Genomic DNA, 15,099 nt, shown 5'->3' with positions numbered 1-15,099 from the left:
ATAATAATGAGGCCTGGCGCGGTGGCTCACACCTGCAATCCCAGCACTTTGGGAGGCCAAGGCGGGCAAATCATCTGAGGTCAGGAGTTTGAGACCAGCCCAACCAACATGGAGAAACTCCATCTCTACTAAAAATACAAAATTAGCCGGGCCGTGGTGGCACATGCCTGTAATCCCAGCTACTTGGAAGGCTGAGGCGGGAGAATCGCTCGAACCTGGGAGGCGGAGGTTGCGGTGAGCTGAGAGTGCGCCATTGCACTCCAGCCTGGACAACAAGAGCAAAACGCCATCTCAAAAATAAATAAATAAATAAATAAAGTGTTGCAATTATAGGCATGAGTCTCCCTCTTCGCCAAAAGTTCCTAATCCCCAAAATGTCACAGTTTAGTAAGGTGATACGGCGTCCATACCACCCATTTATGTTTTGGGCAGGACCTAGAACCATAGGGGTTTATAGTATGAGTGGCGAGGATAGAGCATTTTGTGGTTGTAGTGAATAAGAAATAGTTTCTCTATTTAAGGAATGTCTAATCTTGTACAGCAACTAACCATAATGTGAGATGGAATGTATGCTCTACACAAGGCATTAACAACTTCATTTTGGAGTTAAGAGGTTGGGAAATTCACTTTGGGCTGAGAGAGCTAGAGGAAAGTGTTATGGAGGAGGTAGCTTTGCTCTCATGCTTTATAAAGTAAAATTTTATCAGGTGGTAAAGTGGAAAGAGATAGGAGGAGCAATGATTTTTCCTTGTACAGAGGCTAAAAAAGGAAATGCAAGTTTCACTTTAAAATAAATTGCATTTTATTCATTATTTATTATTATTATTTTTTGAGACGGGTATCACCATGTTGCTCAGGCTGGAGTGCAGTGGTGCAGTCTCGGCTCACTGCAACCTTGACCTCCTGAGCTAAAGTGATACTCCTACCTCAGCTTCCCAAGTAGCTGGGACTACAGGCCAGCACCACCATGCCTGGCTAATTTTTGTGTTTTTTTGTAGAGATGGGGTTTCACCATGTTGTCCAGGCCAATCTCGAACTCCTGGCCTCAAGCCATCTGCCCTCCTTGGCCTCCCAAAGTGCTAGGATTACAGGCATGAGCCATTGCACCTGGCCCTATTTATTAGGAAACAAGTCTTGGTCGGGCATGGTGGCTCACGCCTGTAATCCCAGCACTTTGGGAGGCTGAGGCGGGCAGATCACGAGGTCAGGAGATCAAGACCATCCTGGCCAACACGGTGAAACCCCGTCTCTACTAAAAAAGAATACGAAAAATTAGCCGGGCATGGTGGCGGGTGCCTATAGTCCCAGCTACTCGGGAGGCTGATGCAGGAGAATGGCATGAATCCGGGGGGCAGAGCTTTCAGTGAGCCGAGATCGTGCCACTGCACTCCAGCCTGGGCAACAGAACGAGACTCTGTCTCAAAAAAAAAAAAAGAAAAGAAACAAAGTAACAAAGTCTTGCTATGTTATCCAGGATGGTCTACAACTCCTGTCCTCAAGGGATCCTCCCACCTGAGCCTCTTGAATAGCTGGGATTATAAGCATGAGCCACCACACCCAGTTACAAATACATTTTATTTTATTTTATTTTATTTTACTTATTATTTTTTTTTGAGATGGAGTCTTGCTCTGTTGCCCAGGCTGGAGTGCAGTGGCACAATCTCGGCTCACCACAACGTCCACCTCCTGGGTTCAAGCGTTTCTCCTGCCTCAGCCTCCCAAGTAGCTGGGACTACAGGTGTGCACCACCATGCCCGGCTAATTTTTGTATTTTTAGTAGAGACAGGGTTTCACTATGTTAGCCAGGCCGGTCTCAAACTCCTGACCTTGTGATCCACCTGCCTCAGCCTCCCAAAGTGCTGGGATTACAGATGTGAGCCGCTGCGCCCGGCCTTTTTTTTTTTTTGAGATGGAGCCTTGCTCTGCTGTCCAGGTTGGAGTGCAATGGCGCGGTCTTGGCTCACTGCAACTTCCACCTCCCAGGTTCAAGCAATTCGGCCTCAGCCTCCTGAATAGCTGGGACTACAGGCGCGTGCCATTACACCCAGCTAATTTTTGTTTTTTTTTTTTTTTTTTGAGACAGAGTCTTGCTCTTTCACCCAGGCCGGACTGCCGTGGCGCTATCTCAGCTCACTGCAAGCTCCACCTCCCGGGTTCACGCCATTCTTCTGCCTCAGCCTCCCGAGTAGCTGGGACTACAGGCACCTGGCTAATTTTTTGTATTTTTAGTAGAGACAGGGTTTCACCGTGTTAGCCAAGATGGTCTCAATCTCCTGACCTCGTGATCCGCCCGCCTCGGCCTCCCAAAGTGCTGGGATTACAGGCGTGAGCCACCGCGCCCGGCCTAATTTTTGTATTTTTAGTAGAGATGGGGTTTCACCATGTTGGCCAGGCTGGTCTTGAACTCCTGACCTCATAATCCACCCGCTTCAGCCTCCCAAAGTGCTGGGATTACAGTCATGAGCCACCACGCCCAGCAGAGCCAGGGTTTTGCTCTGTCAAGGCTGAAGTACAGTGGTGCAATCATGGCTCACTGTAGCACTAAACATCTGAGCACCTCAGCCTCCCAAGTAGCTAGGACTACAGGCATGTACCATCACGTCCAGCTAATTTTTTAAAATTTATTTTTGGCAGAGATGGGGCCTCAGTGTTGCCCAGGCTAGTATAAACTCCTGGAGTCAAGCCATCCTCCTGTCTCGGCCTCCCAAAATGGGATTAAAGGCGTGAGCCATTGTGCCCAGCCTGATGTTCCTTTGTATAGCAACCTCTTCACCTCCTTTTCTGTCTTGAACCCACTCCTATGAAGCTTTGATTCTCACCACTGAAACTTGTCAAGGTTATCTATGACCTCTACATTGCCATGTCTCAGTGGTCAATTTGCAGGCCTCCTCATACTTCTCAGCAGTATTTGACTTGGTTGATCATTCTTGTGCGGAAACACTTTCTTCCTGTGCTTTTTAGGGTACCACACACTCCTGATTTTCCTTCTTCTATACTGGCTACTCTTCAATTTTGTTACTCTCTCTGGTTGTCCACTTGATGAGAGCACTTAATGTACTTCTCTTCGTAACCCCAGCCATGCCTGACCCGTGGCAGACACTCCACTGTTGAATGGATGAACCTGAATGTTTACCAACATGGGATATATAGAAAAGTGAGATGGTGGCCAGGCTGGGTACGGTGGCTCATGTTTGTAATCCCAGCAGTTTGGGAGGCTGAGGCGGGCGGATCATGAGGTCAGGAGATCGAGACCATCCTGGCCAACATGGTGAAACCCCATCTCTACTAAAAATACAAAAATTAGCTGGGCATGGTGGTGCGCGCCTGTAGTCCCAGCTACTCGGGAGACTGAGGCAGGAGAATCGCTTGAACCCAGCAGGCAGAGGTTGCAGTGAGCTGAGATCGCGCCACTGCACTCCAGCCTGGGGACAGAGTGAGACTCCGTCTCAAAAAAAAAAAAAAAGATGGGGACATACAATTGAGGCTTTGAAAGCCAAAGAGTTTTGAACTTTTCTAAGCAATTGGGAACCACTAAGCCCTAGAATACCATGATGCACGGTCTAATTTAGTTTCATTACTCTAATGGTGGGCTTTAGAATGGATTAAGGGAGAGAGAATTAGAGGCAAAGAAATAAATGTTGAGGCTACTGCAGTATGATAGTCACGAAATAATGTTAGGGCTGGGTGTGGCGGCTCACATCTGTAATCCCAGCACTTGGAGAGGCCGAGGTGAGAGGATTGCTTGAGCCCAGGAGTTCAAGACCAACCTAGGCAACATAGAAAGGCCCCATCTCTATTAAAAAAAAAAAAAAGGAAAAAAAGAAATAATGGTGACATGTAGTTAGGTGATGGCAGTAGAAATGGAAAAGATACATTTAGAGACACTGTGGAGCAGGGTCTATAGGCCTTGATGACTAAGAAGATAACATAACAGAGTGTAACATATCATCAGATAGACATCATATTATACAAGATCAGCAGGCAGACCACCTTCTAGACTCCTATGGACTGCCCTAGAGAACCAGTGTTCTCACCCTGTGCAGCAAGGAGGCAAGGAGTCAGCATGATCTCTTGGGAGGGCCTGTCCTCAGGGAATTTTAATTCACTTAGGTCTCCTGGTCCTTAGTATTAGTCAGTCATAGGAACCTCTGGGTTTGTCCACACTCCCTAAGAATGTCTCTTATTCTTAAGATAAATATCTTGGCCACAGTCCTGAACCTCAAAAAAAAAAAAAAAAAATTGTTGGCCGGGTGCAGTGGCTCACGCCTGTAATCCCAGCACTTTGGGAGGCCAAGGTGGGCAGATCATGAGGTCAGGAGTTCAAGACCAGCCTGGCCAACATGGCAAACCCTGTCTCTACTAAAAATACAAAAATCAGCCAGACGTGTTGGCGCATACCTGTAATCCCAGCTACTAGTGAGGTTGAGGCAGGAGAATCGCTTGAACCTTGCAGGCGGTGGTTGCAGTGAGCCGAGATCGCGCCATTGCACTCCAGCCTGGGTGACAGAGCAAGACTCTGTTTAAAAAAAAAAAAAAAAAAGGGCGGGCACAGTCACTCAGCCTGTAAATCCCAGCACTGTGGGAGGCTGAGGTAGGAGGATCACCTGAGGTCAGGAGTTCAAGACCAGCCTGGCCAACATGGAGAAACCCTGTCTCAACTAAAAATACAAAAAAAATTAGCCAGGCCTGGTGGTGGGCGCCTGTAATCCCAGCTACTCAGGAGGCTGAGGTAGGAGAATCGCTTGAACCTGGGAGGCAGAGGTTGCGGTGAGCTGAGATCGCACCATTGCACTCCAGCTTGGGCAACAAAAGCGAAACTCCATCTCAGAAAATAATAATAATTAATATATAGCTTCTCTCTTGACAAGATGGCCACCCTGGCAGTACCAGCAAGTGTTCCTCCAGCTATGCCGGCCCCAGCCCTAATGGCAGTCTTAGCCTCGGTCCCAGCCCCAGCGCCAGCACTGGCTACAGCTCCAGCTCTGGCCACAACTCCAGCCTTATCTTCAGACCCTACAGCAACAGCAGCTATGACTGTGGCTATGACTGCAGCTCCGGGCCAGGACCCAGCCTCAGCGCAAGCTCCAGCGCAGACCCCAGTGCCTGCTCTGTCTGGTCCTGCCATCCCAGGACCCTTTCCCGGGGGCTGTGTGCTCAGGCTGCACCCTGTCATTTTGGCCTCCATAGTGGACAGCTAAGAGTGACGCAATGAGGGAGGTGCCCGAGTTATTGGGACCTCGTTGGGAATTGTCGACAAACACTCAGTGGAGGTCACCAATTAGTTTTCAGTGCCGCACAATGAGTCAGAAGATGAAGTGGCTGTTGACATGCAATTTGCTAAGAACATGTATGAACTGCATAAAAAATGAGCTCATCCTGGGCTGGTAGGCTACAGGCCATGACATCACAGAACACTCTGTGCTGATTCATAAGTACTACAGCCTGATGGCCCCCAACCCCATCCGCCTCACTGTGGTCAGAAGTCTCCAGAACCACTGCATGAGCATCAAACCCTATGTCAGTACTTTAATGGGTGTCCCTGGGAGGACCATGGGAGTGATGTTCACACCTCTGACAGTGATGTATGCATACTATGACACTGAATGCCTTGGAGTTGACCTGATTATGAAGACCTGTTTTAACCCCAGCTAAGGGATCCGACTCTCAAGTGACTTGCAGCAAGTAGGAGGGGCATCAGCTTGCATCCAGGATGTCCTAGGCACAGTGTTGCAATATGCAGAGGATGTACTGTCTGGAAAGATGTCAGCTGACAATACTGTGGACCACTTCTTAACAAGCCTGGTTAAGCAAGTATCCAAAATAGTTACCAGTGATTTCGAGAGCATGCTTAACAGCAACATCAAGGACCTGCTGATGGTGACCTACCTGGCCAATCTCACACAGTCATAGATTGCCCTCAATGAGAAACTTGTAAACCTGTGAATGGGCCCCAAGCAGTTCACCTGCCAGTCTAGATCTCAACCCCAGGACTCAGAATGAAGTGAGGGAGAAATGGGTTTTTTGTGGTCTTGAGTCACACTGAGACAGTGAACTGCTTGTGACTCTAATAAACATAGCCTACCTTTTGTAAAAATTAAAAAAAAAAAAGATATATATTATATATACCACCGCGCCCGGCCCATGCCCTACTCTCTCATACTGTGCCGCCAGCACAGCACCTCCCCTCACAACACCATAATCGATCATTTTTACATACTCAATCATATATAAGAATCCTGGCCAGGCACAGTGGCTCACGCCTGTAATCCCAGCACTTTGGGAGGCTGAGGCAGGAGGATCACGAGGTCAGGAGATCGAGACCATCCTGGCTAACACAGTGAAACCCCATCTCCACTAAAAATACAAAAAATTAGCCGGGTGTGGTGGGGTGTGGTGGCGGGCGCCTATAGTCCCAGCTACTGGAAAGGCTGAAGGAGGAGAATGGCATGAACCCGGGAGGTGGAGCTTGCAGTGAGCCGAGATTGTGCCACTACACTCCAGCCAGGGTGACAGAGCAAGACTCTGTCACAAAAAAAAAAAAAAAAAGAATCCTTTGAAGCTTCCGCAAATTGGGAGCACATTTCCTCCTCAAAATATGTCTTTGTTTCAGAGAATTCATTTACATCATTTTTTTTTTCAAAACGGGAAAAAAATTAGGCCCCAGTGTAGGAACTAAGATGTACTCAATAGCTTTGTTCTCCAGGCTTTGGGAGCCTGAAATTGGACATACTTAATATCTCATGTTGCCTTCCCCTATCTTCTAGTTGAAAAACTATTTGTTCTTATCTCCATTGCCCCTCTTAATTACTCAACTCCTTTATTCCTTAGCCTGGTAAAGCAGTGTTTTTCTTTTTTTCCTTTTTAGGCCCTATATATAATTTGTGCTTTGGGAAGCTCTCAACTCTGCTGATAGAAATTTCTGGAACTATTGGGGCACCATGTTCTCTTCTCCTAACTTGAGGCTAATCTTTAGCCTTTAATCTCTAAGGTCTGTTTATGCCATATTCTTTTTTTTTTTTTTTTTTTGAGATGGAGTCTTGCTCTGTCGCCCAGGCTGGAGTCCATAAGCGCAATCTCGGCTCACTGCAACCTCTGCCTCTCGGGTTGAGGCGATTCTCCTGCCTCAGCCACCCGAGTAGCTGGGATTACAGGCGCACGCCGCCAGAAATTTTTGTATTGTCAGTAGAGATGGCGTTTCACCATGTTGGCCAGGCTGGTTTCAAACTCCTGACCTCAAGTGATCCTCCCGCCTCGGCCTCCCAAAGTGCTGGGATTACAGGCGTGAGCCACCGCGCCCGGCCTATGCCCTACTACTGTGCCTACAGCACAGCATCTCCCATCACAACACCATAATCAATCAGTTTTACATACTCAATCATTTTCACATATAAGATCATAGTTTGGCCAGGCGTGGTAGCTAACGCCTGTAATCCCAGAACTTTGGGAGGCCGAGGTGGGTGGATCACCTAAGGTCAGGAGTTCAAGACCAGCCTGGCCAACATGGTGAAACCCCATCTCTACTAAAAATACAAAAATTAGTTGGGCGTGGTGATGGGTGCCTGTAATCCCAGCTACTGGAGAGGCTGTGGCAGGAGAATTGCTTGAACTCGGGAGGCGGAGGTTGCAGTGAGCTGAGATTGTGCCACTGCACTCCAGCCTGGGTGATAGAGGAAGACTCCATCTCAAAGAAAAAAAAAAAAAATTCAGGCCCAAGTCTCCCCAGGTAACACTAGCATATAACTAGAGTTCAGTAGTCTCTCAGGAGGTGTGACAGACATTGCTACTTGTCTTAGCCAGTATTTATTTTCTAATTTTTTGAGACGGAGTCTCACTCTGTCGCCCAGGCTGGAGGGCAGTGGCGCGATCTCGGCTCACCACAAACTCCGCCTCCTGGATTCAAGCAATTCTCTGCCTCATCCTCCCAAGTAGCTGCGATTACAGGCACCTGCCACCACACCCAGCTAATTTTTGCATTTTTAGTAGAGACGGGGTTTCACCATGTTGGCCAGGCTGGTCTCGAACTCCTGACCTTGTGATCTGCCCACCTTGCCCTCCCAAAGTGCTGGGATTACAGGCATGAGCCACCATGCATGGCCTAATTTTTGTATTTTTAGTAGAGACGGGGTTTCACCAGCTTGGCCAGGCTGGTCTTGAACTCTTGACCTCATGATCCACCCGCCTTGGCCTCCCAAAGTGCTGAGATTACAGGTGTGAGCCACCGCGCCCAGCCGTCTTATTCAACATTTATCCTCCCTTTCTTCCTTTCTGACAGAACCCCATTTTTTTTTTCAGAATTACAATGTGCTTAGCTTTCCATGACTCCCTTGCCGCCCTGAAAATGTTAATAAAACTTTGTCATGGGCGGGATGCAGTGGCTCACGCCTGTAATCCCAGCACTTTAGGAGGCTGTGGTGGGCAGATCACCTGAGGTCAGGAGTTTGAGACCAACCTGGCCAACATGGTGAAACCCATCTCTACTAAAAATACAAAAAAATTAGCTGGGCATAGTGGCAGGCACCTGTAATGCCAGCTACTCAGGACGCTGAGGCAGGAGAATTGTTTGTACCCGGGAGGTGGAGGTTGCAGTGAGCCGAGACCGCGCCATTGCACTCCAGCCTGGGCAACAAGAGCAAAACTCCATCTAAAAAAAAACAAAAACAAAAACAAAAAAATTAATTAATGAATTTTTTGAAGACAGAGTCTTGCTCTATCACTCAGGCTGGAGTGCAGTGGCACAACTATGGCTCACTGCAGCCTTGACCTCCTGGGCTCAAGTAATCCTCCTACCTCTGCCTCCTGAACAGCTGGTTCCACAGGGGTGCACCACCACACCTGGTTAAATTTTTTTATTTTTTGTAGAGACAGGGCCTCACTATGTTGTCCAGACTGGTGAAACAATCAGTCTTCTCACCTCAGCCTCTCAAAATGCTGGGATTACAGGTGTGTGAGCCACCTTGCCCCAGCCTATGCATGCAATTAATAGTTAAAAAAAAAACATGGCTTTAAATAAAGTTCAACATCCATGCATGATTAAAACAAACAAACAAAAAAACACCTGTCTGAGCATGGTGGCTCATGCATGTAATCTCAGCACTTTGGGAGGCTGAGCAAGGAGGACTGCTTGAACTGAGGAGGTCAAAACCAGCCTGGGCAAAATAGCAAGACCTTGTCTCTATAAAAAAATTGATGGCATACACCTGTGTTCCCAACAACTAGGGAAGCTGAGGTAGGAGAATCCCCTGAATACAGAAGGTTGAGGCTGCAGTGAGCCATGTTCATGCCACTGTACTCCATCCAGCCTGGATGACAGACACCCTGTCTCAAAAAAAAAGTTTCAGATTTTGGATTTTTGGATTCAAAATCTGATGCTATATTTTTATTTATTTATTTATTTATTTTCAGGCAGGGTCTGACTATATTGCCCAGGCTGGTCTAGACCTTCTGGGCTCAAGCTATGCTTCTGCCTCGGCCTCCCAAAGTGCTGGGATTACAGGCGTGAACCACCGCACCTGGCTCTAATTCTCTCTCTCTATTTTTTTGATCCTATATTTTTAAAGTCTCTCAGTTTTAATTTTCATTAGGACAAATGTTGGTAGATACCACCTACATAAACACAAAGCTTTTTGGGGTTCTCAATACATTTTAAGAATATAGGCCAGACGTGGTGGCTCACACTTGTAAATCCCAGCATCCCAATCTCCAGTTTGGGAGGCTGAGGCAGAAGGATAGCTTGAGCAAGGGAGTTCGAGACCAGCCTGAGCAACAGTGAGACCCTGTCTCTACAAAAAAAATAAAAGAGGCCTGGCGCAGTGGCTCACACCTGTAATCCCAGCACTGTGGGAGACTGAGGCGGGTGGATGACCTGAGATTAGGAGTTTGAGACCAGCCTGGCCAATATGGGGAAACTCTGTCTCTACTAAAAATACTAATTAGAAATTAAATAAAATAATAATATAGAGGGGCTCTAAGACAAAAAAATTTGAGAAACACTGATACATGAGAGTATATATAGGCTGGGCACGGTGGCTCATGCCTGTAATCCCTGCTGAGGCAGGGGGATCGCTTGAGCTCAGGAGTTGGAGACCAGCCTGGGCAATATGATGAAACCCTGTCTCTATCAAAAATACAAAAAATTACTTGGGCACAGTGGTGTGCGCCTGTGGTCCCAGTTGGGAGGATCTCTTGAGCCTTGGAGGTGGAGGCTGCAGTACTGCACTCCAGCCTGGGTGACAGAGTGAGACCCCATCACACACACACAAAAAAAGATATATATACTTGCTTATCCCAGTATCTAACGTATAAACACTCAAATAAGTAGTAGCTTTTTTTTTTTTTTTTTTTTTTTTTTGGAAACAAGGTCTCACTCTTGTTGCCCAGGCTGGAGTGGAGTGGCGCATGATCGTGGCTCACTGCAGCCTCGACCTCCTGGACTCAGGTGATCCTCCCACCCTCTCACCTCAGCCGCCCCTCTCCCCTGGCCACCAGTGACTGAAACTACAGGTGTGCACCACTACCCCCTCTTAAACTCCTGGGCTCAAGCGATCACCTGCCTCAGCCTCCAAAAGTGCTGGGTTACAGGTGTGAGCCACCATGTCCAGCCAGTAGTACATGTTAGTATGTAGTAAGAGCATAGGGGAGTGGTGGGGGCAAAGTTTGAAGTTTGGTGACAGATTGTGAAGGGCTTTCAGTGCTATTGATAAAATTTTAAGCAAGGATGACACGATCGAATTTTGTAATTTAGGAAGCCAAGTCTAGGAGTGGTGGGCAAAGAGGTGGGGAGGCTGGTCCATGGGAATCTAGCTAGGGAGTTGTTGCAATTGTCTAGGGAAAATCTGACAAGGAGTTGAACAAATTTATCAAGAATGGGAAAGGGGCCGGGCGCGGTGGCTCACGCCTGTAACCCCAACACTTTGGGAGGCCGATGTGGGCAGATCACAAGGTCAGGAGTGTGAGACCAGCTTGACCAATATGGTGAACCAAAAATACAAAAATTAGCCAAGCATGGTGGCAGGCGCCTGTAATCCCAGCTACTCAGGCTGCTGAGGCAGGAGAATCGCTTGAACCTGGGAGGTGGAGGTTGCAGTGAGCCGAGATCATGCCATTGCACTCCAGCCTGGGTGACAGAGTGAGACTCTGTCTCAAAAAAGAAAAAAGAAAAAAAAAAGAATGGGAAAGAATGAAAGGACTTTGATTTGAGAAACATTTCTCAAGGTAGAATCAGCAGGATTTGATGACCAATTGGATGTGTGACCAAAGAGAAAGGAAGAAGTTTAAGATAACTTCCAAGATTTCTGGCCGGGTGCGATGGCTCAAGCCTGTAATCCCAGCACTTTGGGAGGCCGAGGCAGGTGGATCACCTGAAGTCGGGAGTTCGAGACCAGCCTGATCAACACGGAGAAACCCTGTCTCTACTAAAATTACAAAAAATTAGCCAGGTGTGGTGGCGTGTGCCTGTAATCCCAGCTACTTGGGAGGCTGAGGCAGGAGAATTGCTTGAACCTGGGAGGCAGAGGTTGCAGTGAGCTGAGATCACACCATTGCACTCCAACCTGGGCAACAAGAGCGAAATTCTGCTTCAAAAAAAAAAAAGATTTCTATAATGGGAGGCAGGGTAAGTAGTGATGCTTTTTCAATTATTTATTTATTTTTTATATATTTTTAGAGACAGGTTCTTGCTGTCTCACATAGGCTGGTGTGCAGTGATGCCATCATAGCTCACTATAACCTTGAACTCCTGGGCTCAAGGAAATCTTCCTGCCTAAGTCTCTTTAGTAACTGGGACTACAGGTGCTGGCCACGCTCATTTTTAATTTTTTTTTTTTTTTTTGAGACAGGTCTCACTCTGTCGCTCAGGCTTAAGTGCAGTGGCACGATCTTGGCTCACTGCAACCTCCGTCTCCCGGGTTCAAGCAATTCTGCCTCAGCCTCCCAAGTATCTGGGGCTACAGGCGTGTGCCACCACACCTGGCTAATTTTTGTTTTAGTAGAGATGGGTCTTGCCATGTTGTCCAGGCTGGTCTCAAACTCCTGGCCTCAAGTGATCTACCTGCCTCAGCCTCCCAAAGTGCTGGGATTACAGGAGTGAGCCACTGCACCTGGCTTACATTTTTTTTTTTTTTTTCTGTAGAGGCAGGGTCTTGCTATGTTGCTCAAGCTGGTCTCGAACTCAAAGCATTGGGATTACAGGTATGAGCCACTGTGCCCGGCCAAGTGATGCTTTTAAATAAGGGTGTATATATTTGGAAGACAAGCTTTGTTGGGAAAGATGATACATACTGAGCCAGAAGTGCTGTGAGACTCAGTAGATAAGGAATCCAACAGGCAGTCAGATATGCAGGATTAAGGCTACAGGAATGGTCAGGGCTACAGAAATATTTCAGGAGTTATCAAGAGGTAGATTGTAGTTTAATGAGAAGACAGTTAACATTTACTGAGCATCTGTTCAATGGCAGACACTCTGGTGTTTGTGCATGGGTAGGGCACTCATAATTGATGGCCTCAATTTTCTTTGAAAGGGAAACCCGGCCGGGCGCGGTGGCTCACACCTGTGATCCCAGCACTTTGGGAGGCTGAGGCGGGTAGATCACAAGATCAGGAGTTCAAGACCAGCCTAGCCAAGATGGTGAAACCCCGTCTCTACTAAAAAATACAAAAATTAGCTGGGGCTGGGCACAGTGGCAGGCACCTGTAATCCCAGCTACTCAGGAGGCTGAGGTAGGAGAATCGCTTGAACCTGGGGGGCGGACATTGCAGTGAGCTGAGATCGCACCACTGCACTCCAGCCTGAGTGACAGAGTGAGACTCCATCTCAAAAACAAAACAAAACAAAAAAAACACAAAGGGAAACCCTCAGCCTGGCGCAGTGGCTCACACCTCTAATCCCAGCACTTTGGGAGGCCAAGGTGGGCAGATCACCTGAGGTCGGAAGTTTGAAACCAGCCTGACTAATATGGAGAAACCCTGTCTCTACTAAAAATACAAAATTAGCTGGGCCTGGTGGCGCATGCCTGTAATCCCAGCTACTTGGGAGGCTGAGGCAGAATAGCTTGAACCCTGGAGGAAGAGGTTGCTGTGAGCCGAGATCACGCCATTGCACTCCAGCCTAGGCAATAAGGGCAAAACTCTGTCTCAAAAAAAAAAAAAAGAAAGAAAGAAAAAGAAAGAGAAACTCTCTAAGGGGCTAGGGGGTAGGGCATTTAGGCAGTCTTGATGAGAAGAGTTTGGGACTGCTCCTTTAGAACTTCACCACTTTATCATTCTTGCAGAGAATGCTCCTGTCTTTGGTGATGCTCTCTTCTTCCAATGAAATGGAAATCAAAGATGAATTCTTTTCTACTTTACCTTTTAAATTTAGCTATATTCACAGTTGAAGAGCATAGGCTTTGATGCCAGATAGATGTGGGTTTGAATCTGCTTCTGCCCCTTACTAGCTGAGTGACCCTACCTGAGTAATTTAACCTTCTTGGTCTGTTCCCACAGCTATAAAATGAGTAAAACAACTACCTTGCTGGGTTATTATGGATTAAATGAATAATGAAAGTAAACAATTAGTTCAGTCCCTTCACATAATTAGTACTGAAGAAAAGATATTATTATTATTATTTTTGAGATGGAGTCTCACTCTGTCGCCCAGGCTGGAGTGCAATGGCATAATCTTGTCTCACTGCAACCTCTGCCTCCCGAGTTCAAGCCATTATCCTGCCTCAGCCTCCTGAGTAGCTGGGATTACAGGTGCCTGCCACCACTCCCGGCTAATTTTTTGTATTTTTAATAGAGACGGGGTTTCACTATGTTGGCCAGGCTGGTCTCAAACTCCTGACTTTGTGATCCGCCCGCCTCAGCCTCCCAAAGTGCTGGGATTACAGATGTGAGCCACTGCACCCGGCCAAGAAAAGATATTATTTCTGAGATGCGGTCTTACTCTGTTGCCCAGGCAAGTGGCAGTGGCAGTGGCTTGATCATAGCTTATTGCAGCCTTGAACTCCTTGGCTCAAGTGATCCCCCTGCCTTGGCCTCCCAAGTAGCTGGGACTAAAAGCACACACTACCACACACAGGTAATTAAATTTTTTTTTTTTTTTTTGGAGAGACAGAATCTTGCTATGTTGCACAGGCTGGTCTTAAACTCCTGGGTTCAAGAGCTCTTCCCACACCAGTCTCCCAAAGTGCTGGGATTATAGGCATCAGCCACCTCACCCACCCTATTATTATTATTAGTCCTCCCAACAACTCTTAAGAGAAACATATCATATTCTTATCCCCATTTTTTACACAAAATGAGAATTAAATGTAGATTTGGGAATTTATAGCCAGCTTTTAATTGATGGCTAGCATTTGAATTCAAGTCTAATTGTAGAGCCCTTTCTTATCCAGGAAGACTATGTAACAGGAGAAAGGAGGACCATGTAGAACTCTGAGGAACACCAATGTTTAAGAGGTGGGCAGGAAAAGAGAAAGAAGAACCAGAGATGAATTGTTTAAGTATTAGTTTTTTGGGGCTGCCATAACAAAGTACCAAAGGCTCAGTGGCTTAAACAACAGAAATTTATTTCCTCACACTTCTGGAGGCTAGAAGTCCAAGGTCAAGGTATCGAAGGTTGTTTCTTCTGGGGCGTCTTATAAATGGCTGTATCTTGTCTGATGCCCTTTTTTTTTTTTTTTTTTTTTTTTGAGATGGAGTTTCACTCTTGTTACCCAGGCTGGAGTGCAATGGTGCAATCTCAGCTCACTGCAACCTCTGCCTCCCAGGTTCAAGCAATTCTCCTGCCTCAGCCTCCCAAGTACCTGGGATTACAGGCACATGCCCCCATGCCTGGCTAATTTTTGTATTTTTAGTAGATACAGGTTTTCACCATGTTGGCCAGGCTGGTCTCAAACTCCTGACCTCAGGTGATCCACCAGTCTCAGCCTCCCAAAGTGCTGGGATTACAGGCGTGAGCCACCGCGCCCGGCCAACCTTAGTTACTTCTTTAAAGACCCTTTCTCCAAATGCAATCCCAGGCTGAGGTACTGGGGGTTAGGACTTCAACACAGGAATTTTGGGTGGGGAGAAGGGAGGCAAAATTCAGTCCCTAACACTCTATGATATGTTTTCATGGCA

The 15,099-nt window shown here is 47.1% G+C and overlaps 1 pseudogene; it reads left to right on the top strand.

Annotated features, from left to right (window-relative positions):
- The first annotated feature begins 572 nt into the window (after positions 1 to 572).
- On the top strand, positions 573 to 15,099 carry LOC129394450 (eukaryotic translation initiation factor 3 subunit F-like; annotated as a pseudogene).

This window comes from Pan paniscus, chromosome 1 (genome assembly GCF_029289425.2).
Source record: "Pan paniscus chromosome 1, NHGRI_mPanPan1-v2.0_pri, whole genome shotgun sequence".
NCBI classification, from domain to species: domain Eukaryota; kingdom Metazoa; phylum Chordata; class Mammalia; order Primates; family Hominidae; genus Pan; species Pan paniscus.
This window is presented reverse-complemented; position numbering and strand designations above follow the sequence as displayed.